This window comes from Rousettus aegyptiacus, unplaced genomic scaffold (genome assembly GCF_014176215.1).
Source record: "Rousettus aegyptiacus isolate mRouAeg1 unplaced genomic scaffold, mRouAeg1.p scaffold_m13_p_9, whole genome shotgun sequence".
NCBI lineage: Eukaryota > Metazoa > Chordata > Mammalia > Chiroptera > Pteropodidae > Rousettus > Rousettus aegyptiacus.
In genome coordinates this window covers 40,852,780-40,879,930 of record NW_023416312.1, presented here as the reverse complement: position 1 = coordinate 40,879,930, position 27,151 = coordinate 40,852,780, and the positions used below count along the sequence as shown (strand labels likewise).

Here is a 27,151-nt window from a genome sequence, read left to right as displayed (position 1 = left end):
TTTCCCCAAAATAATCACAGTGTATTCGCTTAAGTGTTTGGGAATAAAATTGAAAAATCTTTAGAAACAAGTAAAGAGAAAACATCCTTCTCAGCAACAATGACTCCCACAAGCTCAATGTTCATTTAACATTTAAAAAATCATCTAAATACAAATTTACCATCTTTATTTGAAAGCTATGATCTAAAGCATAGAAGACTCAAAACGCACTCATTGTTTTTTTTAAGGTCTGAACTCTTGAGAATATATGTATTTAAGCAATGACATTGTATTATGATCAAAGAAGTACAAATAAAAGGAAGTCAGGTTAAGAAAAGTATCATCTTCTCCCTACACACGCACACACCCAAATGGAGTACAGCACACCTCTTTGTGATAATGTGGTGCTATTTTTACTTTTTCTCTCACAGCCTACTGGCTTCTTATGGCAGGAAATGACAAATCCCTCCCACACCATAGCCAGGGAACTTACCAAGTAACCGAAAGTGTGTTGGGCAGGCACTGGTCACCAAAATCTGCAGTTGTGAAAAAAATAATATGTTTTGTCTTATTAATTTACCCGTTGGTTAGCTCACTTTTATTTCTGATGTAAGTCAATTGCTTACCTCTCTATTTATTATCTACTTGGAGGGTAAAGCTGAACTTCTGGACACCTGTAGGCCTAGGAAATTAATTTGGCTCATGGTGAGTTAAGACATAATTTAAACGTAAGCTTGCTATTTATTTATTTCTAATCCCCTTTCCTTCAATGCATTTTGTAAAAAGCTAAAGAAAAAAGGTGTTTCTAAACCCAAATTGGTGACAATAAGTAAATATTTTTCCAGTGAATGGCACTATTATTTTTTAAAATTTATTTCTCAATTATAGTTGATATACAAAATTATATTGGTTATTAGTTTCAGATGTCCAATATAGTGATTAGACATTTATGTACCTTTGAAATGATCATCCCAACAAGTCTAGTATTCATGTGGCACTATACATAGTTATTACAATATTATTGACCATATTCCCTATGCTGTACTCTACATCTTCATTACTATTTTTATAACTGGCAATTTTCACATCTTAATCACTTCATCTTTTCACCCATTCCCCAAGATCTTTTCCCATCTGCTGAGCATCAGTTGTTCTCTGGATCTATGAATTTGTTTCTGTTTTGTTGTTCTTTTTTTTTTTTAGATCCTACATATAAATGAAATCATATGGTATTTGTTTTTCTCTTTCTGACTTATTTTACTTAGTATAATACCCTCTAGGTCCATCCATGTTGCCACAAATGACAAATTTCATTCTTTTTTTCATCACTGAGTAATATTCTATTATATATATGTGCCACATTTAGATAAAGAATGACATGATCTTCAATATTTGGTTGGTTTTTGATGGCTCTTTAGTTTACTGGAATAAAAACTAAATGACTAACCACCTCTCAAGATTCATTTAGATTGAGTTCAATTCATTTTCCTCCTACTTTATTTGTAACATTTTAACAACTATTAGAGCAATGGCATTTAGTTCTAAGAGATAGCAAATGATGTGAATTCAGATACAACCCCCTCCCCCAATATTTACCAATTTAAGTATATGTTAGGTGCAAAGAGATTGGAGAAATAACTCTTTGACAGTTTGGAGAGCCAATTTATTTTTTCAGCCATTGAAAGCGACATAGTAATTGCAAATATGTAGAGTCTGTTTTTCTATTTTAATATGGCCATCAATTGGTTATGCACTTCCATAATTTTTTCTGTGATTGGCTTCTTGTCTATTATCTATCTATATATCTATCTGTCACCTATCATCTATTATATATCTAGAAATCCATTCATCAATCATTAAGACAAGGCTTCATAAATAGGATTAGAAGGTGAAGATAAATGGCTAGAAATCATAAGAATAAATTTATCTAAAACTGAGCCCCTTCTCTTTCCCCGTTTTTTTTCCCAATATCGAGATAATCACTGTTATCACTAATAACTCAGAGTTTTAACCGTAAAGTCTTCTTTAATCCCTTCCTTCACTCTGCTTCTCTACTCTGCCTTCTATTTAGACTACTATTAATTTCATCTGACCTCCTTGAAAACATAGTTCTGATCTACTTTGTTTTTGCCTTAGCCCTAGGTTTGTCTATCTGACTTCCTTATTAATGTCATAACATCTCCAACCATGCCATCAACATTTCCTACATACCATATCAAGGTGTTCATCACCAAAAACACTCCTTTGCCTGAGAGAATAAAATGATATTCTTATTTGAAACCTCTATATTTGGGAAAAGTCACCCAAGAAACACACTCATATATTATCTTTCTGGACTCCACCAATGATTTGAAATTTTAGAACATGGATTCTAATATTTTTTTAAAATAAACTTGTAAGAAAGATAATATCCAAATGAGTTCATTTTCCTTAAGTTGTCACTTTGGAACTCTCCTTTAAAAATACACTCAGAGCTTGCATTATATACTTTAAACTATAACAATGGTGATAAATATTTGTGTTTTGAGGGTGGTCAAATTTTGGGAAATACTCAAAAGCCATTTAGAACCAAGTCTGAACAATGAAGTTAAGGATCAAGTTTGTTTAAAGTACTATTTTTTTTTTGTTAAAGGCAAGGTATAATAAAGTATCATGAGACTGTGTTAAGACTTAATTTTCTTGATTGGCTCAAAATAGTCTGAAAGATAATGTCAAAGAATAAGTTATGAGAACATTTGGTAAAACACAGCATCACTAGGGGAAGCATATATCTTTGGAAAGTGACCATTTGAAGGTAAAATTTGCTTGAAAATATAAATTTTGATTTTTTAAATATTAAATTGAGAGTGAGAAGTCTTGAATTCTTGTTCTACCTCTTCCATTGAATGTCCTGTGAATTTTGGCAAGTCAATATCCTTGGGCCCCTACTTCTTCTTTGAAACGTGTAGGTTAAACTAAATATTTTAAGGGCTATTTTAGCTCTAATGTTTTGTCATTTTACTTTTGGGTTTTAAATAGCCCTGGTAACCCATGTCTCATGCACACACACACACATACACACACTTTCATTTTAATATAGTATTATGACACTATATGCAAGTTTTTTGTCAATAATGAGATATAATTTCTAATTCCAAGAATATGAACTCTGAAGCCAGTCTTCCTAGATTCAAATTCAGGCTCTGCCACTGACTAGTTGTGTAACTTTGAAAAAGCTATTTAAACATTTCTGTATGTCAATTGCCTCACCTGTAGATGGGAATAATGAGTATAGCAGAATGAGAAGAGGGGGAGAAGGGAACAGAGAACATATTCAAACAGTCAACAAGAATTTCCCAAGTCTATGGAAAGTGCTGGATCTTTGAATCCAAAGAGGAAACAGAACACCTAATTATCTCAATTCAAAAGGCCTTCTCCAAGACACATTACATTAAAGTTGTCAAAAATTAATGACAAAGAAAAATTTCTCAAGGCAGCCAGGGAAAAGATGACAGTTACTTATAAAGGAAAACCCATTAGATTATCATCAGACTTCTCAGTGCAAACCTTACAAGCAATGAAGGAGTGGAAACAAATATTTGAACTATCAAAAAAAATACCATCCAAGAATAATATATCCAGAAAAGCTCTCCTTTAAATATGAAGAAGAAATAAAGACCTTTCTAGACATACAAACGCTGGGGGAATTCTCCAACACAAAACCTGCATTACAAGAAATACTGAAGGGGTCATTTTACCTGAAACAAAAGGACAAAAAAAAATCCATAACTATGAGTGAGATGACTAATGGGCAGGCAGACAGACAGAAGCAGGAAAGTGAAACCTTTATCAAATACAGGGTATTATAAGCTTAAATATTATATAATGGTTAAAGGATAAAATACACTCTTAAAAGAAAACTTTTACTGTAACTCAGAAATGAATGTTCAGCATATATAGTGATAACTTGAGATGAAAAAAAACAGAAAAGTGGCAGGAGTAAATATCCAAATTCACAAAGGCAAATGGAGATAAGGTGCACACAGAAGAAAATGGACAATTGTATGTATAACTATCTTTACATAAACTTAATGTTAACCACACTCCATATATCCAGAAGTGGGATACATGGCATAAAACATGAGAGAACAAAAGGAAAGTCAATGAAACACCACCAAATTAAAATAACAGTCAGAAACATAAGGACAACAAAACAATGCAGAAAGCAAGCTACCAGGAAAAAAAGATAAAATGGCTATAGAAAATCCTTATAGTTCAATAATCACCCTAAATGTAGATGGACTTAACTCACCAATAAAAAGGCACAGAGTAGCAAATTGGATTAAAAAAAAACAAAACACAACCATATGCTGCCTTCAAGAGACACATCTCAGCTGCAAAGACAAAAATAGAACCAAAGCGAAAGGGTAGAAAATGATCCTCCAAGCAAATGGCATCCAGAAAAAAAGCAGGTGTAGTTGTGCTTATATCTGATGGAATAGACTTCAAAATAAAAGAAAAAGATAAAAAGAGACAATAATGAATATTTCATAATGATAAAGAGAACCATACATCAAGAATATCTAACGTGTTAATATCTATTGCTCCCAATCAAGAAGCACCAAAACATATAAAGCATCTACAGATCTAAAAGGAAAGAGTGACAAAAACATAATCATAGCAGGGGACTTAAATACTCCACTGTCAGAGATGAATAGATCATCCAAACAGAAAATCAATAAGTAAATAACATCCCTAAGTTACACATTAGATCATTTGCACATAATCGACATTTACAGAGCCTTTTATCCCAAAACAACAAATTATACATTCTTCCCTAGTGCACATGGAACATTATCAAGGATAGACCATATGTTGAGACACAAAACTAGCCTCACCAAATTTAAGAAGACTGAAATCATACCAAGCATATTCTCTGATCACAATGCTTTGAAACTGGAGATGAACTATAAAATGAAAGCAGGAATAACCACGAATATGTGATGATTAAACAGCATGCAATTGAAGAATGACTGGATTAAAGAAGAAATAAAAGAGATCAAGAGTTACATAGAAATAAATGAGAATGAAAGTACAACATATAAAAAACTTTGGGACACTACAAAAGCATTAATAAGAAGAATGTTCATATCATTAAAGGCCTATCTCAAGAAAAAAGGATGAGTCCAAATAAACAACCTAACATTACATCTTTAAAAAACTAGAAAAACAAGGAAAAAATAGCATATTGATAGAGGCTTTGTTCATCTCTCTTGCAACCAAATCAAAGTTGTGACAGAAACACAGAGCAAACAGCAAGGTACGTCACCTGGGGTCTAGATGAACAGAAGCACTACAACTAGGGTGATAAATAATTAATCAACCTGCAGTGGTAAGAGGTAGGATGGAGTGAAGATACAAGACTGCCTGCCCCAAGTGGCTGAGTGGGACAAAGGCTACAGTAGCAGCAGACTGCAGCTGCAAACTCCTCTTAAAGGGGCCAAGTCCATGAGCAGACTTTTGCAGTGACAGACCTGATCACTCTGAGCACCAGCACTGAGTCGGCTGCTCAGAGGACACCAAGGACTTAAAGGGGGACACTGAGATGTCAGAGTAATGGCAGAAGCTGAGATTGTCTCCAGTGTAGAAGTGCCAGCAGTATTCATTGTTCCTCTGTTGAGCCTTCTGCGCCTTCCAGTGTGCGAACATAGTGTCTCCATAGCTGATGCATCATTAACTACATAAAAGAGGTCACTCTGTCCGGAGCATTCCATGAAATTCTACCTTCCCCAATTTTCTGCCCCACCCAAGCCACATCCAAGAGTGTCCTCTGTAAGTCCAGTGCTACTTGCTGAGTGGCGCTAAGACTCACACTGGTGGCAGCTGACCACAGTTTCTGATGTGGCATCTTGAGGCAACTATAAGCACAGCATCTGTGGATCGCTTGTTGAATCTTAACAGGTGGCCCCAGAGGAACACAGGCTGGGGCTAAACTTAGCCTGAAGTTGAACCCCTCTCAGGACTTTGCCACTGGACACCTACTTCACAAAGCTGCATTAATAAGGCCAGGAGACTTAAGAATTTTGCTTAGTACATAGAAAAAGATATAGAAAGGCAGCCAAAATAGGAAGACAAAGAAGCAGAAATCATGAGAGAACAGAACAGAGATCCAGGAGTAATGGAGTCAAGCAATCTAACAGACGCAGAGTTCAAAACACTGGTTATAAAGATGTTCAATGAATTTATGGGAAATGTAGATGAATTCAGTGAGAACTTTAACAAAGAATTTTAAGAAACATAAAAATAGAAATGGAAATCATAAAAGGGAACCAGTCAAAAATGAATTACACATTATCTGAGATGAAGAGTGTATTAGAGGGAATCAGCAGTGTGGATAAAGAAGAAGGTCAAACTACCAATATAGAGGATGGTGAAGCCAAGGACACTTGATCAGAAAGGTAAGAATAAAAGAAGCCAAGAATATAATAATAATTTAAGGAGCCTATGAGATGTAATTAAATGTAAAAATATCCATGCTGTAGGGATGCCTGAAGGAAAACAAAACGTTGAAGAGCTATTTGAAGAAATAATGATGGAAATCCTCCATCATGTATCAAAAACATGTATCAAAAACAGGAATAAAAATGGTAATAAATACATTCCTATCAACAAGTACCTCAAAAGGAAAAGAATTAAGTGCTCTAACCAAGAGATAGAGGGGCCAAATGGATAAGAATACAAGCCCCCTACTACATATGCTGCCTACAAGAGACTCACTTCAGATTAAAAGACACACACAGACTAAAAGGAAGGGGATGGAAAAAGATATTGCCTTGATGGACCTAGAAGATATTGTGCTGAATAAAATGAGTTGGATAGAGAAAGACAAATATTGAATGATTTCATGTACATGTGGATTTTAAAGAACAAAATCAACAACAGCAACAAAAGCAGAAATAAACTCATAGAATACTTTGAGGAGTACTAAATGGGAGTGGGGTTGGGGGGACAGTGAAAAAGTCAAAGGGATTAAGAAGTACAAATGAATAGTTACAAAACAGAGAGGGAGATATAAAGTGTAGAATAAATAAAATAGTTAATAATGTAATAAATATGTAATGGGGAAGAGGAGGTGATCACTTTGTGAGTTATATAGATCTCTAATCACTATGCTGTACAATTGAAACTAATATGTTGTTGTATGCCAACTATAATTGAAGAAAAAACTCATTGAATTTTACAATGTAAATATGAGCAACCAATTTTCTATTATATTTCAATAAAGCTGGACAAAAAGAAACTAGTTAAAGAGGAGCAAATAAAAGCACAAACAGCAACAGAAAGGAAATAATTAAAATTAGAGCAGAATTGAATGAAATTGAGAACATAAATACAGTAGAAAAAAATTAATGCAACAAAGAGCTGGTTCTTTAGAAGACTAATAAAATTGACAACCCCCTGATTAGACTCACTAAAAAAAAAGAGAAAGGACACAAACAAAATCAGGAATGAAAGAGGAGAAGTTATGACAGATAGTACAAAAATACAAAGCATCATACAAGAATACTATGAAAAATTATATAACACTAAGTTTAATAAACTAGAAGAAATGAACAAGTTCTTAGAAATATATAACCTTCCTAGACTGAATTGTGAAGAACTGGAAAATCTAAATAGACCAATCAGCAGTATGGAAACTGAAACAATCATCAAAAAACTCTTAATTGTCTCATCAACAATGAGATGTTAACAGTACCTACCTCTGAGTATTTAATGAGTTAATATTTCTAAGTTTTTATACTAAGTGCTATATAAATATATTAAATATCATTAACAAATTCTTAGTATTTATAACAGTGTAAAATAACTATATGCATACATAAATGTCATGACCGAAGACTGAATGTCAGCTAATGTCTTCAGAAGAAAACAATTTAAACAAATTGCATAGATATTTTTACATACCTATTAATAAAAGGGTTTTATAGTTGTCATTTGTTTTGTTTTGCTTTTTGTTTGCCAGCAGTAGTGTTTCAGTATTTTTCTTTCTCTCTACCAATACTGAGGTGGCATCTTGAATAGGAACTTTCATATCTATTAATAAATTCAAATGCATTTGAATTTCCTCCAGGTACCTTGAATTTCATGTCACAACAGGGATTCAGTCTCAGTCAGCACTTTCATTTGTTAATACCTCCAAAGAAGGCATGGTATTCTGCTTGGACCAACAGATAATTATTTTTCATAATAGAGTTATATCATTAGCTGTATAAGCTACTCTACCTATTATTAATTACTAATTTGTGAGTGTTGCAAGCATTATATGCTTCAACAGATGCCTGATTTTTTTCTCCTTGTCTCACTGAGCTTTCCAACTATACTCACCCTGGTTATATCAGGGAAAAAGACTTTAGTCTTGAACAGATCCTCTTTTTCTTTTTATGAGAAAATATAACTAGAAAGAAAGGATGAAGTGACTTTAATTTGGCTTCCGGATATACATAAACCCTTTTACTAAATACTTAAGTTAAATATGCACACATTCACATACAGAGAACATGGGCACTGAAAGGAGTTGTATTAATTATTATAACCCCGACCTCCTGGTTAGGGATGTAATAGAATGTGACTATTTTCCACATTTTTAAATGACCTATGCATTCATTTTGCTCATGATTTTTTTAACCTGAACTTAAGTATTAGACATGGTCCTTTAAAATGGTTAGCTATCTAGGCTGGTGCTCCATTATACACTTCTTCTAAGAATAGGCATCCATACAACAAAGCCAAAAAAATAACAAAAAATTACTCTTTGAAATCTGCATTTTTCAGATCTAAACTAAGACTCGTTGACTTTATTTTACTTTATTTTTTCCAATGAGTATTTATTAACTTTTTTAATGTATAATTTATTTCTAAATTTTTTTATGCTGACATCAGTTAACAAAATCTACTAAGTTTTGGGTGTAGAATTTAACAGTTTATATACACACACACACATACACACACATACATATATATGTATATATATACATATATTTACTTATTTATTTGACCCTATATATATATATTTGACCCTTTACCCAATCTACCTCCCCCCTCCCCCTTCTCCCCCTAACTTCTAGTAACCACTAGTCTATTGTCCATGTCCATGAGATTCAGTGACTTTTTAGCTCACTAATCAGTGAACAAACACTTGCCTACTATTCATGGGATTCACCTACGACCACTGTAATCTTCCTTCTAAGCTGGATCCCCTTCCTTAATGCAAACATTTCTCTCTCTGTCTCTTTCTGTCTCTCTCTCTCTATATATATATGTATATATACATATATACATATATACATATATACATATATATGCACACACATACACACACATATATATGTATATATGTATTTACATATATGTTCTTTTAAAAGTTTACCATTGAAATCATTTGTATAATCTGTACATAGACTTACTTTCAAAATGGGAATAAAGGATTAAGGTGAGGCGAGTGACAAAACTTAAGGAGTTGCCAAATAACTCAATAATCAAAATACATAATATTTTTAGTGCAATATTTTTTAATTAAAATGAATGGAAATCCATGATGGCCATAATATAAAAACAAGTAATGACAAGATCGATATAACTTTTTTCCTTTGCCTCAGGCTCAAATATGACCATAAGGCACTACTAAAAAGAATATCACATTCTACCAAATATTGAGAAACCTCAGCCTTTTACATTCTATAAAATTACATTTATAGAGTGTGAGAACTTGGCCATCATCTACCTAGTAATCTATCAAGTGGACAAGCCAATGTGGAAGAAGTTGCTAGTGAAAGTTCTTAGTACCTGCCTAGGGCTCACAGAGTGAAAGGGTGCTCTTTAAGGGATGGTGCTAAAACAGAAGTCAAGACTATATCTGAGTACCTACTGTTTTCTCCAGTGCTGGTGAAATTCTTTAATCAGAGCAATAGGGTCTCCCAAGAAGCCACGGGGAATCTGGCTGGATTAATTTATTCATGCCTGAAAATAACATAGAAGAACAGTGACTAAGTGCAGCTTGAAGAAGATGCTAACAGGGCTGAGAAACTACAGGTAGAAGCTGAGACCCCCAAAAATGGATTACCATGGCCAACGGAGAGTATAGAGGGAGACACAATTAGCCCTTTGTGGTATCAAAATGGAGTGAGTAGGAAAATTTTTAACATTTGGCATTTTTTTTGACTTGGCAGCATTTAGAATGGGTGAGAGAAGTTAGGAATGTCAGGGGCAGGGTTCACAAGCCACTCCCAATGATGATAAGCTATCTTAGAAAAATCCCACAGCTTCTAGTCAAACTCATAACAATGTTGGGAGTTAGAAGCTGACTTTTTCTCAATTGATAATCTTTTCTGAGTTTGGTTGACTATAACTGTTTCATTTGTTAGTGAATACATATTGAGGGAGACTCAGCTGGCCACTGGATATCAGCACAGCAAGTGCTAAGTGATAAATTATCTGCTACACAAAACTGCTTAACAGGTATCCTTGGAATGCTTGTAGATGGCTTCCTATGTAGTTTAGGAGCATCAAAAACCACCCCTCTTTCCTCTCTACTCCACTTTACCCAACGATCTCTTGCCCAGGCTTGCCACCTTGCCTGAAATATTCCATTACAAATATAATACTTTAAGGTACTCTGTCTCCAAGAATCTCCTAATAAAATAAAAATACAAGGAGGATTTTTACATTAACCCATTAACTGTAATCAATCAGATTAGCTAGTTTTCACTTTAGGAAGTAGGTGGGATGAAATACAAAGAGAGATGCATTTTTCTTAGCAGCATAAGGGAAATAAAGGAACTTAAATGGGGCAGACTTAGGCAGTGTGATTAGTAGAATTACTTGAAATGCCATATTGTATAATAAGTGTTGGCAGGGAATTCTACAAAGAGGAGGAGAGGGCAAGTAAGATAGAAGGTAAGCAATTAATATAACAGCTTCCATCTAAACAAACATACTTCAAGCTAATCCTTTACAACAATCTTCATTTTAAGGCACTTCATCTATTTTATGGGCAAGAGTCAGACTAGATATCAAAAATGGGTTTTGGTTTTGGGGTCATGTTATTAAATTCTTCTAACACAACCATATACCCTAAAGCTATTCTGTTTTACTTGCTGCTAATATTTTCAACTCCCAAGACCAGCCACTTAAGGTGATATAAGGCAAGGTGTAGGAGAAAGACCACTGGTTAGAGACATAGGCTTCTACTCTTGGCCTTATTACTAATTAGTAGTGTTACCTTGGGAAAGTACCTTCTATCTCTAGACCTCAGTCTTTCATACACAAAATTAAGGAGTTGGACTAAGTTATCCCCCAGATTTCTTTGGGTTCTGACAGTCTAAGTCTAGTAAAAAGTTTGAACTGGTAATAGGCCCATTTCTAGATAAAATTTGGAAAATATATTAAGAAATTCTGTGTGCTTCCTTTCTAGTACTTTATCACTGAAAATCTGACCAAGAGTTCTCACAGCACAACCTTAACTGTCCAGTTGCCATGTCCAGTCCACAATCCAAAGTCTTAAGCAGACTTTCTTAGTTGGTACAGATTTGTTTCTGTCATGTCTCTATCAAAATATTCCTTAGGATTTATAAATATAGTTCCACCTTCCCTTCTTATGATTGGTGTGCAGCATCAATTTTGTATAATTTTCTGTCCAATTCTGGTGCTGTATAGCCCACATATAGTGCAATAAGAGACCATAGACAACTATGCACATAAATCAATCTATTTCTCCAGACCTATATGGGAGCCTTTACGTACACTTTTCTTTCTGAGTCCTTTCTTTACATTAATTTTGACTTGCACCTAAAACCACATATTCTGTCCTAGTCTCTGATATAGCCTTATATCTGGAATTAAGAACTTTTGCTCTAATCTTATCTTAACATAGATTAGATTGAGAATAAAAAAGCATATCTTTTGCAAAAGCTCTAATATGAATTCCTTTTTACAGCACATCAACTTAGTGTGAATGGGGATGGTGTCCCTCTGTTTCAAACAAAAAAAAATGTTGAGAAATCACATAACTTCTTCTAAATCTCTATTGTATAATCAGATTTAATATGTGCTACTTTATCCTCCCCAAGTAAATAAGCTCCATGAGAGCAAAGGCTATATCTTATATGACTTCCGTTATTGCTTATACTACACTGGAAAAATAGTAAATATATCATAAATATTGGCTAAAAAGAATTGAATTATTTCATCTATTCTTTCCATGATCCCTTTTTAATCCATTTTATTCTGCATTTTATGTGTTTTATCTTCCCTCCCTGTTTCCTGTCACTTAGCCTAAATCTAATAATAACAAAACCTATTTTCAAATTGGTGAATCTTTATTTCTTCGATTATGAACTCTCTTGATTCTCAAATAGAAGACAAAATAGTGAGATATGGTTTTATCATATAGAGACAGCATAGCATGATGGAAATAGCTTTGGCAATAAATAGAATTTGGTTTGAAAGTTAACCAAGAAAGTTGAACAAATTTGGGAAAGTTATTAATTTAACATTAGTTTCCTCATCTACAAAATAGGAAAATAATAGATTTATTGTGAAAATATAAGAGATCTTGCCCAATGCTTAGTATACCATAAATTTTCAATAAATAAGAATCATTATTTTTAATGATAGAAAACTCAAAGTTAGAGTCAGTATTAGACACACTTCAAATACCTGGTGAATCCTAAACTCTCTGTAGTTGCTTAGATACTTAAACGGTTTTTATGAAGTCATTACTAGGACGATGCTCAGTTTAGAATAGGACATAAGTTCATTGGAGGAGAAAATAAGCAGATCAGGGATGCTCTGAACCCAATTTTGATCCCTAGTTCATGGTGAAGAATTTGGCTCTGGTTTGAAGTTCACAGCTTGAGCTTTGAGGAAAATTTGGGAACAACTAAATATGCCTCTAAACCCTTAAATCACACTGGAGAATTCTGATTATTTTCCCTTTGCTATAAAAACCAGACTGGCCTCCCAGAGCAGTGAGAATAGAACAAGGCCAAGGCTTATAATTCTCCATGAAGAAAATGATGTCAGCATGCTTAGGAGTGAGATTGAACAAATCAAAACTAATTTACCTTCTAAAATAAAATTTTGAAACAAAACAGTTCCATACCCACAAAAAGGATAAGTAAAATTCAGTTTATTTTGAACAAATTTTTAAATATGAAAATAAATCAATTTCATATTTTTAATAAAAATGCTGAAATTTACAGATAAAAAGAGAATGAACTGATCACCACTTCTTCAAAGTACTTTATATTCTTTGGCCCAATATGACAAGGAGGTTAATGCATGAAAATATTATTGGATTAGACTTAAAATTTCCAAATCAATATCATACAGTGTTTGGAAGGGAGTGTATTAGGGTGGTTCACCATTAATTTTCATTTCATATATATCCAAAATTTTTCCAACAATTTCCCAAATGTATCACTAAAATGAAAAGTCTGGGAAAAAGACTGCATCTATATCTGCTGTATCAAAGGAGCCCACATATTAGAGATTCCACAGCACTTGGAAAGGAGTCAGCATAATTAACCGTCATGCCCATACTCTCTAGATATCGGTTCAACTTAGGTTTCTACTCCAGTTATATATGTTTGGCCCAAACCCCAGTAAGGGAATAACTTACAACCCAGGATAATAAACCTTAATATCTCTTCTCTATTGGATCATATCACAGGGATTTTCGGATTTACTGATTCCCAGAGGTCAGGTGGTTTTAAATTTCCTGAGTGATTTCTTCCCCTAGGAAACACTTGAACAGATACACAGATGACATTTTTCAATGTCGAATTCTTACAACTTTAACTTAAAAAACAAGATGGTTATTAAAAAGTGCTTCTATGTCAAATATGATCCAGGTCATACTCTGAATTCTGAGAAACAACACTGTTCTCTCTGCAGATTGCAAAATGTCTTCACAGTGCTTTGCTTAATTAAATTTCATGGTTCAAAATTGAGGGAAGTTTACTGTATCTTCTGTGACCACAAGAACCTTTCAGCAAATGGCCAGACCAAAGCTGAGTAGCCCAAAATCCAATAGATGTTTCCCCACTTTGGGTAATTCAGGTCCCATATCTTATTTCCCTGATCAATCTGGATTGATTGTATAGATTGGCCACTTCATAGTCTGTCATATTCGTACTCTGCTTCAGCAGGGTAGCTCACCATCAGGGTAGTTTTATTATATATATTGATGTAAAATTCACCAAGAATCAGTTTTTTTCTTTTTAGTTCTGTTAAGCTTCGGGAGGCCATAGACTTTCAGAAGGAAAGGCATTACTGTACCAGATGCTTCAATATTGACTGTGCCTGCTTTTGAGAAAAACCACATATTTCTGTTGTTAGTGGTTCTTCTTCAGAGAGACTAATGCTAGTTAAAACAACTAAACTTTCCTTTATTATATCGAATTAGTTTTATGAGGTATTAAAAATCAGTACCACCTAGTTTAAACTCTCACATTCTTAGAAAACAAGAGCCTAGTACTTTCGTAATTAAAAGATGTTAGAATAAAAGGAAATTATTTTTAAAAAATATTTTAAAACAACTACAAAATAATCAAATCCTGATCAAAAATGGACTCAAGAAGATAGGAAGATGCTATTATTATTATTATTATTATTATTATTATTAGAATGTGGGGAGAAAAAGCCAAAAACTATATTTTAAAAATATTAAATGTATAAAATCTTTAGTACAAAAATTAGTAATGATCTGGAAAATATAGGTCCCTACCACTCAAGCCAAAAGAAATATTTCAAGAGAATAACACGAGAGTCATGCATAAACATAATTTTATATCTGAGAGCAATTCTGATAAAATTATTTTATAAAACTTATCTAGCTCTTTCATATCATTGTGTTTAAAGATAACACCAGCCTTTTACTTTAGATTCTTTACAAGTATGTCTTATGCATATCCTTGATTCTTTAATATGCACATTATATACCAAATTGCCAAATGTGCATTAGTCTCAACCACTTCCATTTCCTGGGAAGAACAGAAAGAAAGAGCTCTCCAGCTTTTTATAGTTAACTTAGTACAGAAATCGTTTCTATAATTTAGAGCCACTCTTATTATTTAATTTGCCTCTTTAATCAGGGTGGTTTATCATATCTATTGATGTGACATTAATCACGAAAACCAAGAAAACATTTCCTTTTGCAGTTTTAGAATAGAATGACTTAAAAACATGTCTAACCAATGTACTGTATACTTGAAATTAATAATAAAATAAAATTTAAAAACACATATGATAAATAATAGATCACTGTCCTCTACATGTCATTCATTTTTCGACATACCATTTGGTTTGACATTTCAAAAGTAGCCACACAGGATAACACATTTTTAGTTTTAAAGAACAAACTCAAAGGCCAGCTTGTGTCACTTAAAAAGTTCAAAAACTCCAAACAATAAATTAGTATCATTGCTGTTACCTTATAAATAACTCGTAAAAATTATTTTATCCTTTAAAATAAGTCATCAGCTTACAAGAAATATCTGGTAACATGTTATTGACTTATGAGAAATATTCAAATCCGATCTGCCAAGTAAACCTGAAAAAAAATCTTAGCTAACTGATTATAATTATAACAATATTAAAGCCTTTCTTCTGTTGCTGAGAATGTGAAAAAAACCTTGCCATTATCTGCCATAAATAGTGTGAGATGGAACAAAAGCTTTTGGAAGAAACAAATATAGTGCCAAGAAGCAATGAAGGAGTTAAGGGGTTTTAGATTCGGTGGCAGACATTTGTATATATTTCCAGTACCTAGTGAGATAGTAATTATTCTGTCCAAGATACAACTGAGCCTGAATGGGCAGCCTTGGCTCATGCTTTTGGCACAGTCATGCTTCTATGTGACCCACATACTGACTATGACCAATGGTTTAAATATTGGTTTTCTCAGTAGGTAAGTAGAGTGGTGAAGTTTCTGGCCCATACCCAATCTCCAGAGTCTATACAGACTTGATTTTGGTTAATATCCTGCATTTCTGTTTATCTCTCAGGAACTCTGCCTGCATCCTAATGCAGCCATTACTGCGAATGAAATTGATGTCGTTGAGGCACACTCTCCACTCCCAATTTCCTTCCAATGACTATACCAAGAAAACCCACTTTAATTTTCTAATCCCAGGTATCACCCTGTCATATGATAAACATTAGTAATAGTCAAGCCACTAAGTGCTGCTTCCTCTTAAGGATTCATACACCACAAATTATTATATATTTAGCTTCCTCACTCTTTATCCTAAGCCTGATATGCCTGTTTTTGCCAGGCAGATATCCTGTAATCTTGACTGCCTTCTCAAGTCTGGAATCTCTAACACCTCAAGACTTCCTGAATATTCTCTCTTGTCATATATCTTGGCCAAACTGTTGCCTTGGCACTCAGAATAGCACATAAGCATCCAATACATAGCCAGGTCTATGTGAGTGTTGTATTATAGTGCTTAGTGTGTATTGATTTGTATTTGAGGATTTTTTTCCCGTGGGCACAGTAGGAATAATTCTCTTCTATTCTTGAAAGAAAACAGTGATAAAGCCCCCAAATCAAGATTTTCTACATTATCAATGTCCTTGGGAGAAGCCATAAGTGTGCCTCTAGCATTGAGAGTTTCTAGAGTGATTTCAAAATGACATCTTTTAATATTTCTCAATGAATAATGCATGTGTCTCTTAATCTTCAAGCCTTGTTAGGTAATGAAGAAAATAAAAAGCACTGGGCAAGGCATCAAGAGACCTAGGTTCTGGCCTTTTCTCTGCCAAAGATTCACAGGGGTACTTGACTCAGTCACTTCAACTCTGTGAATCTCAGTTTATCCAACTGTAAAATGCAAACTGTCAATCTATGTCATTTTCCAAAGTATAAAAGAATTTCAGATATTTATCATTGCTCCTGTGAGTGATATGATTTGAATCTGTTTTTGATCATTTCTTATTCTCTGGCAAGGGTTCTGGAGACTGACTCTCAAGGCCTATGGCACAAAAGGAAGACTTTGGGGAGGTCACTTTAACAAGCAAGGAAAACGGGACTATCTGCGGTCCTTCCTCCCAGAAATAGGTAAGTGTCAGAAGGTGTTAAATTCCCTTTCTGGTTCAGGGCATCTGATTGATACCAAAATTCTCTGTGAGAGTAAGACATTCTTCTTTCTCCTCTTCACTTCTCTTAGCTAGTGCAAAGGGGGATGATTGAGTTCATTCATTCCTAAGAGTCTCTAGGTGGAAATTCAGTGAGGTTTTTGGAAGAGTCAATGTACTACTTTGTGTTTATTTACATTTACAATATTCAGGACCATATTGCACTACCCCAAAGTGAATAGATAAACTAGGTGGTTCCTGTCTCACAGAAATATTACTGCAAACATACAGCAAGGTAGAGCATTGCATATGTTCACAAGCACAAAGAACATTTAAGAAAGATCTCTCCTCTGACACAAACTTTGTGGAGGATGGCTTTTATGTAATCCAAATATTTTCTGGTATGGCTGGTGATATCTTTCCCTGGGCTGAAAAACTTGAATTATATCTATAATATTGATGTTTTTGCTACCATACTTGAGATTTACAGTAGCCGCAGGGAAGAAATACTCCTTGATGAATTATCCAAATCTCTCTAACAAATAATAATTGAATAATTGAATAACTTATTCAATAAGTTTGAATAAAATTATAACTTTATTTTTCTCCTGGAGAGATTAGAGCAGTATAAAATGAAGTTCATGCACACCACTGTTGGCAGCAGACAAAGGAGTAGGAAAGTCATTTGAGATTTAATTCTGGGTCATGTTTGTACCATAGAAATACATACTTTCTCCTTTCTTTTCTTTTAATCTTTAAATATAGCTCTTAGCAGTTATATGTCATTAATAGTCTCATCATTTGATTTAAAGTTAGAAGGAAACTTTCTTAATATTTTCTCTTTGAGCACAAAAGAGCAATAACATGGAAACCAGAAACGATTTTACTTATATTTTGTTAAAATAAGCCAAGTAAAAGTATCTAAAAATGTAAATTTAATCCAAAATTATTTTATCCATTGTTGATTTTTTAAAGATACAGATTATTTATTCTGACAGATATAGTTTACCTATTAGAAACAGAGCAATTGTGCCTGTTGTATTTTTTATTTCTTTTCTCTCTTATCATAAATGTGTTTTTTCTGGATTGCTTTCTTTGAAAGAAGAACCTCTACAGCTAACATTAATCACAATTCAATTTTACAGTAAAAATATATAACTTATACAAGTTGATAGGAACACGCATTAATGTTGGTAAAGATTAAAACTCTCTTATTTTTTTAAATCATAGTTCATTTTGAAATAACATAAATTTAACCCTTTTAATCATCCAGGAAATAAAAATATTGTCTCTAAAGAGTTATAGCAAAAGGTAGATAAAAAACATTCATGCAAATAACTCTACTTAACAGAGTTTGTCAAATTACAATTGTTCACAGGGCTATTTTATTAAATATCAATTGAGTGAAACACATTATTAAAAACCTCTCCATATTAAACATACATTTCTCCAAGTTAAAAGCTGCCTGCCCCCAACCTCAGGCAGCCAACCATATAATTATTTCTGTTTGTGCAAATACCAAGGAAATGACATAGGAGGATGGTCCAGGTTCATTATATTCATGTCACCCTTAAATCTGACAGGTTACCCAGAACCTGGTCTGATGAGGCCAATTACAGATATTAAAGGTAAAAGGCACCGATAAGAGCTAATTATGCATTTAAAAACCGGGGCCTACCGTTTCAGTTTCTTTCTGTTTTCTCCAGAGATCTCCAAAAATTCATGTGACAGCCACTGCAACAAGGACACTACTGATCTGTGCATCAATTCCAGCACTCTGTTCTGAGAACAATCAATCCAATCCCTCTTTACTACCAGAAATAAAAGAAAAGAAAGAGTAAAGGAAAGGAGAGAGGGGGAAAAAAGAAAGAAAGGATGAAAGAAGGGAGGGAAAGAGGGAGCAAGGAACGAGTAAAAGAAAACCAAAAAGGAAGCCAAAAGAAAAGTGAAGAAAACAAAAGAAAAATAAAAGACAAAATTCTCAGTATTACCTAACCACTACCATTTTCAAAACATGGTAGTGAGATGTCAGAGTAAAATATGCAAGGCACTCTGTGCACACTGAACATTTCCGTTTTCCAGAAAGCAGCGCAGCTCGCTCGCGTTCTCTCTCTCTCTCTCTCTCTCTCTCTCTCTCTCTCTCTCTCTCTCTCTCTCTCTCTCCCCCTAATGATACAGGGTGCACGCCTATGCTATGAGCTATCCATAGAGTCTGCAAACCTTCACACTTAGCAAAGAAACTCTCATTTCTATTTATAGAGCTATAGTGCATTGTCTTCTAATCCTGTGGTTTCACTCAGCTTTGAGTTTGTAGTAATATACAGCCTATTTATTTATGGAGCCCTTTGCTTAAGCTAGGTGCCCTCTGGCCCCTTCCATAGTTTGTATAGTTAGTGGACCACTGAAATCTTCACTGTAATCCTTTCTCATAGCACCTCAGTTGTGTTTAGGTACCAAAGTGGACACTCCCTACCTAAGGATATCCCTCAGGTAGTTCCCAATACAAGAAGTCTAGGTGGGATTGATCTCTTCTAGGGTATTTTTGGATATAAAAAACCATAAAAGGAATTTGGAGATACTTAACTCACGTATCACTTCTGGTCCACCTACTCTGCCTTCCCCTCAGAGTCACTCTCAGTGGTTAGGAAGGATTGGGTGAAAGGAGGCTGATTTTCTGTAGCCCAGATCTGTAGCCACAGCCTCTTGAATATGATGTTCCACTGAGCCTCAGAGCCCCAGAGCCCAGCGCCGCACTATATTAGGCACCTAACACTCAACCACTGCTACCACCACCAGAACCGCTAAAAGATGAACAGAAGGCAGCTGAAGGCAATCCTCAAGACTTGAATAGCATCACTATATCAGAGCAAGATAATTTTTCAAATAAGCCATGGGATGAAAAAGTATGTCAGTGTAGGACATAACCTGTGTAGTATATTATAGAGAGTATCTGTAAGGCCCTCTGCCTCAAAATACTTCCTTCACTAATACCTGAAACATCAGTCATTTGAAGGTAAGCATTCCCTTCCTCCTGAATTGATTTTTAAATCTTGATGATCCTAAAAATATATTCACTTGAAAACTTTGGTATGAATGGGTTTATTAGAATTGGAAAGATGGGAGTAGATGGTGGGAACAGGATATGCAGGAAAACTGAAGAAATTTCTGGATGAGAAAACTGAACCTCCAAAGCAGTCTTTATTGTTTTGTACTATGGTAAGAATAGTCCTGAGCAAGTGGGAAAAATATAATGGGAAAAAAGTAAATTAATCTAAATTTGCATTACATCAGTTATGTTGACACTAAACTAAAATTCGTTGACCCTGCTTACTTTTTATTCTGTACTCCAGGGCCTGACACAATATGGGGGTAATTGTTTACTTAAAAAAAAAGTTTTACTTGCTTTTGTTGTGCCTAGAGTTTATTATAGTGTTCTTTCATACAGCCTTAGCTCCATTCAGCAAACATCTATTGAATAACTGCTCAAAGTATACCAGTGAATCAAATACAGCTGGCAAGGAGAGGAAGCAGGAAAAAGAGTGGGAGGGGGCTGATGATAAAGGAAAGGTTGCCACCACCCAGCAGCGTTTTTAGAATCTAGATAAGCAAATAAGACATTATGCAATTACCTCAAATATAAGTCAACATATATGTAATGAAGGCCTAAGAGTGTCCTATCTAGTGCTTTAAGATTTCACAGAGGAAATTATGGATCATGGAGGGCTGGAACGAGGAGTGGAATTTCAGAATGGAAGTCAGGCAAGTCTTCCAGGAGAAGCAGAGTTTGGGCTAGGCCTATAAAGAATAGCAGGATTTTAATAAGTAAAGAACAAAAAGATATTATTCTGATTTCTAAAAACTCATAAATTTTGCTGCTTTGTTATAAACTCACCTTTTAGTATTTTAACTTTCATCCTATCTCCTTCCACCAAATTAGCTTTGGGTGCAGGTATATAAGTCTTCTTGAGTTTTCAGCCTGCTGCCTCAAAAAAACTCATGGGAGCCAATCTTCATGTATTTTGAAGTAAAACACCCAGTGGTGAAATTTCCTGAGCTAGACTGCACTTATTTTTCCTCTTTAGGTCAAGGAACTTTAGTCTTATTATAATCAAAAGAATGCCTCTATAAGAACATTGTTAAATTACACTCCAAATTGGCCAAATATTAATGGCATATCAGAGCTAAAGGGGATATGAATGACGATTTAATCTAAGCTCTCATTTTAAAGATGAAGAAGGTAAGAGAGAAAGAACTGTGTTCATGTCTCATAGTGAATTAATGATAAAGCCAAGATCTAAACCCAGGTTTCTTGACTTTTAAGACGATATCTTCACCAGAGTCATTTTCACTGGCCAAAGTGTCATGACATTTATGAAATGGGTGATTTATTTGTAGTTCTATCATCTGTGGTGAGACTTAGTCTTGTTAGTTACAGAGGAAAAGTCAAATATCAAACAGACTCAAAGGTAAGTTCTATGGCTTTGTCTTTATACATAAAAGAGGTGGACATTATGTCTCATTTAATCATGCTAAGCAAAATAAGCCAGACAGAGAAAGTTGAAAATCATATGATATCACTTATATGTGAGATATAAGCATAAAAACAATAAATGAATGGGACAAACAGAGACTCATGGTCAAGGACAACAGACTAGTGGTTATCAGAGAGAAGGCAAGGGGGGAGGGATAGGAGGGAGGTAGATGGGGTAAAAGGGATCAAATATGTGGTGACAGAAAGAAATCTAACTATAGGAGGTGAATACACAATATAAAAATATATATGCCTTACTGTTAAAATGTACAGCTGAAATTTATCATATTTCGTTAACCAATGTCACCATAAAAATAAATAAATTAATTTTTTAAAAATCTACTTTAAAAAGAAAAAGGTAAAGCCCACTGAAATTAAAAATGAAGACTAAGATAATTCCTTTATCTTTTCTGAGTAGCGTAATTCTGAAATATTAAAAATTTTAAAGCAGAAATAAAGAAAGGTTTTGAGCTTTTATTATTGGTTCAAAGAGAAAATTTTCTTTTTAATAAATGTTTCTTTGCCATCTAATGTTTACTTTATGATTCTAAAATTACTGTTTCAACCTAGATTCTTTGTTGTGTTATACATAAAATATTACATGGTACAATATAGATTATTATTAATATAGTTTTTCTAAATATATTCATGCCGTCGGACCTGCAATTTTAAATACCAAGGGTTATACTTTCCAATAATTTTCTATAGTTTAAATCTTTTTTTGATTGTGATTTAATCATAATTGACATTTCTATAGCACTATATAATATGCAAAGTGCTTTATGCCTTGTTATGTAATTGTACAGAATTAACATTTCATCATCAAAAACATCAGAATGCTTCAATTAACAGATTAAAAACATTTTAAAATTTTGTTACCTAAATTATTTTATTTTGGAAGTTACCAGTTAAACTAATAATTATATTCATCGTTTGTTTAAGTAAAATATTTTTGTGTGTGTGGAAGGAGGGGTTATTTTGTTGCCTGGGAGTTGACACTGTGCCAGGTATTGTACTATCAGTCCTACATTCCTTATCTTACTTACTCATCAAAATGATCCTATATTTTAGGTAAAATTCATCCCCATTTTATAGCTGAAAAACAACAAACAGAGACGTTAAGTAACTTTCCCCAATTTCCACAACTTTTACATTCAAGAAATGTTGAGAATTATTTTGGAGTTTTGAAATTGTGATTTCAAAACAGAGAATATCATAGTCTATTTTCAGGCCCTTGTGGTACCTATTCGTAAAGTATAATAGTGCAACCAAGTTACATCAGTCATTATAAATATACAGACAATAAAGGAGGAACTTAAAATGTTGATTCAGGAGATACACAGAGCCTTGAGAAAAATTTCCAGTCTTAAGATTATGGAAATATGGCATAAGGACGATTTCATATTTTGGGAGTCCTCACACAGTTCTAAACAGACTGCAAAATAACTCTCCATACCAAAGTTTCAAGCAAATGTAGGGTAGATAACATATTCCACTCCTTTGTTTGCCAAACATTTGTTATATCTCATATCTGTATGTTTTGTCTTTCTTTGGGAGAGGGTCTCTGACTTGATCATGGAGAAGGTGAGAAAACAGAATTTACTTTACAGAAATTCACTGAATTCAGGAAAGGGGAGGTGTTGGTGAAAAGTTGTTTTTCCATCCAGACAAATAACCCAGTGGCCAGATGCAAACAACCAATCTACTCAAGACCATGCTCATTTGCAAAAGCAATATAATGAAGTTTAATTTGTTCATCGAGTCTCTATTATTTATCTAGAAAATAAATGAAAAGATAAATAGTAAAGAGCAGTGTCCAAAATAACAAATGGTGTTATCATGTAGTAGGACAAGTTTGGGGCCTGAGAGAAACCTAATTTGTTATTTCAATAATGTCCAGAGAACAATATCATTAAATTCACAGTATAAGTGTAAGTTAACACTGGATTTCCCAATTAAAAAAAATAGAACTCAAAAGAATAGAGAAAGGGGGTGCTATTTGGATGTATATGCTCAGATCATAATCCAAGGCTGGAGTGGTTTTATTGTTACTGATTTTAAGTTCTTAAAGTTAGCAATAAACAGTTAATGAGGGCATCTACTGTGTTAGATCCTTGGTGATAGAGGATGCAGCTAGAGCCCACAAAGGTCACTTTATAAAGTCTGTATTCAGATATACACATGTGGACGAAGCTCTGCAAAGAAAGAAATACCGTTTTGTGAAGACAGACTAGAGGGTCACTTATTCTTGTGGTTCAATACTCAATGCAAGTGTTATACCCCCCAAAAGTCCACTCATATGCTTGGCACAGGTCTGAAAAGTATTTCAAGTGTATTCTTTTTAGTTTTTTCCCTCTGCGTCCTCTTTGCAAAAGCAAACTTTGTTGCAAAGGATAACATGTATAGCTTCAAATGCCTTATTTAGTGTAAGTTTACCAAGTAAATCTATCAGTAGGGAAAGAATGCTGAAAAAGAATAAGGTGTGTGTGGGGAAGTGTCCACTACACAATTGTTCCTTAGGCCAAACATACTGACTGCATAAGAGACTCACAGAGTATTTAAAGTAAAAGGATTCTTAGACATTTTCCTGTGCATGAGTTTTTATTGGCAAGCTATGCATGGACTTCAAAAGGTCCTGGAATTTCTGAAAGCATTTATAGAATTTACTGTGTGCACTCATATGTACACTTATTGGAGAGAAGGTCTATATTTTGATTATTGAAAGGGAGTGGACCAAAAAACTGTTAAGAAGCACTGGGCTGATGAGCATTGCCATTTCAGACTGTCTGCTTTCAGGAAGTGCAATCTGGCAGGAAGAGTACAGCAAGTGAGGTTTTTCAGATAGTGATTACCCAAATTGTTACAAACCACTGATCTGTCTAACTTCCTCATTTTACAGGTGAGAAAATTGAAGCCCAGAGAGTTACAAATTTGCCCAATATAGTATAATCAGGATGAGCTCAGGAAATTATTTTGAGCCTAAGGAGAGATGACCTCTCTTATCCTGTCTCTGCTTTCCTTGATGTGTCCTTTCTGAGGTTCAGTGTAGATGGAAAGGAGAGGGCTCAGAGTATTGAATACAGGCTTATGCTAGTATTTTCAGTAATGGCAGAAGATGATTTTAGTGTATATGTATATGATTTTAGTTTTCCAGCATTAATAATACAAGAAACTAAACTAGAAAAGGGTTGGAATGGGTATCAACATAGAATATCTTCCATGGAGAGGTAAGATTAGTTAATTATTTTATATCACAGAACGCAAAGGAGGCTAAGATTGGTTGGAAAATAAGAGTTACTTAGGGAACAATTTAAAATCAAAACTGACATTTTGAAACCCCTTAGGATAGTCCTAAACCATCTAACTTCATAGCAAGTTGGTAAGATACAAAACTCTGTAGGCAGTGGTCGGTTTCCCCAATCCCAGACCTAGGTAGTTTAGCACTGCCTGTCAGTTGTCTATAAGTCTCTGAAACTGGAAAAGGTTCTGGGTGATATGCGTGTTAGGTGATGCATCATCTCAGTGAAGCATGGGGCCATCAGGCCAATGCAACACTAGATTTCTGCCATCTTTGGTACTTTGGTCTCCCACCAAAGTCAGATATCACTACTCAACTTCCCATCTGTGATGGGCCCACGAAGCCTCTGAGATCTACAATCCCCACACACAATATCGCAGCTCTTGTGGGCAGAAGAACTAATTTCCCCGCAATACCCAAACTGTGCTAGCCAAAGTTTTCTGCCTATGGATCGGGAGACCCTGGCTGAGGGTCAGGTTGGTGGTGATTAACTGTCAACGGGCTGCCTAGGGCAATCTGTGGGTTGGTGGGGCAGGCTCATCTCAGATTAGCCGTTCAATATTGGCCATGTAGGAGAGATCTGAAGGGCAAGCTGACATGGTCTGTAGATTGCCTGATAGGGGGCCCTGACTAAGGCTCAATGGCAGCTACCTGCTCAGCCCTCATTCTCGTGTCAGGTAATGCATTCTTCCTGGGTATTAAAATTGTGAGAGTCTCTGACCCACCACCGGTGCCTCGGGTAAGTGTCTGAAGGCAAGAGAAACAATGCATGGGCCCTTTAAAGGGTCATCTAGGGTTCCAGTCTCCTTCCATCTCACCCAGATGGCCAGAATCCTCTCTGATTTTTATAGTCAGAGTTTTTGGGAACTTGTCTTCCCTTGGCTGGGACCTTGTGCTGGAGAGCCTTCGAATGAAGCTAGGACCCCTCTCTTATTCAGGGGAGCCTCTGCAGCCTTGCTTTCCCTCTCGGTGTTCCTCCACGAAGGTGCGAGTCCAGCCCGATACATGACTTTTCCCCTCCTACCAGTTTTAGTGTAGTTCCTTCTTTATATTATCCGATATATATGTTATGATCAGCTGGACTTCAGGTGATTCTCCATGTTAATTATTTTATAATTTGATTGTAATTTCAATGAGGGCCTGGGAGAAGGCAGACCCTGCTTTTATCTACTCTGCCATCTTCCTCTACCCTGCATTAAGTTTTGAAATTGTGAATTGTGACTTCTCTAAATATGTTCTTCATCTTTAAGATCATTTTTAAGATCTATATATAGATCATCTTTAATTTCTTTCAATTATATTTTGTAGTTTTCAATGTATACATTTTATAATTTATTCACTTTTATATTATTATAAAGTATTATAAATTAAATTATATTTATTTCATTTTCAGGTTCTTCATCCTATGGTATAAAAATAGAATTGATATTTGTATCTTGATCTTATATGCTGTAAACTTAATGAACTAGTTTTTAGTGCTATTGGAAAAACTAGTTCTAATATTAGTTCGTATAGCTTTTTAGTAGATTCCTTAAGGTTTTTTTTCACAAGATTATGTCATCTCTAAATATAAGTAGCTTACTTCCTCCTTTTAAACTTAGATGAGTTTGTTTGTTTTTTTTCTTGTCTATTTGCCTTGGCTAATACAATGTTGACTAGAAGTAGAGAGAATGTACATTCATGTCTTTTTCCCAATGTTAGAGCAGAAAGACTCATATTTTCACACTTTCACCATAAATATGACTTTAGTTTTGGGTTTTTGACAGGTTTTCTTTAAACGATTGGGGAAATTCCCTTCTCTTCTTATTTTATTTATTTTTTTATTATAGGGTTTTGGATTTCGCCGAATAATTCTTTTATGTCTTTAATAAATACAATGTTAACATTGACTTTTGGATGTTCAAACAATCTTGCATCCCTGGCATAAGTCTTACTCATTAATGTACTTGATACATAATGCATTTTGCATTTCACTGTATTGTTTGTTAGCGTTTTGTTAACACTTTTACATCTATATTTATAAGAGATATTAGTCTGATATTGGTCATTTCTTTTTTTAATTAATCAATTTATCTTTATGGTGACATTACTTAATGAAATCCTATAAGTTTCAGCTGTACATTTTAACAGTAAAGCCAGTAAAGTGTGTGTGTGTATACATATATATGTTTTTGTTTTACATTGTGTGTTCACCTCCAATAGTTAGATTTCTTTCTGTCACCACATAC

At 34.5% G+C, this 27,151-nt stretch overlaps 1 protein-coding gene across 15 annotated transcripts in view; it reads right to left on the bottom strand.

Annotated features, from left to right (window-relative positions):
* GPR174 (G protein-coupled receptor 174) overlaps positions 1-19,198 on the bottom strand; it is a 42,354-nt gene extending 23,156 nt beyond the window's left edge. For 3 of the 15 annotated variants that reach the window (XR_001594482.2, XM_036226808.1, XM_016125233.2), the window contains exons 1-3: positions 18,773-19,140; positions 9,884-9,975; positions 473-515 (exon numbers count right to left, since the gene is read on the bottom strand). The gene's annotated coding sequence lies outside the window, so the exon portion shown is untranslated. Of the gene's footprint in view, positions 1-472; positions 516-605; positions 662-5,287; positions 6,134-7,923; positions 8,053-9,879; positions 9,976-18,772 lie in introns of those variants that run through there. The other 12 variants (XM_016125229.2, XM_016125235.2, XM_016125230.2 and 9 more) reach the window with 10 other exon arrangements.
* Between the last annotated feature and the right edge of the window lie 7,953 nt (positions 19,199-27,151).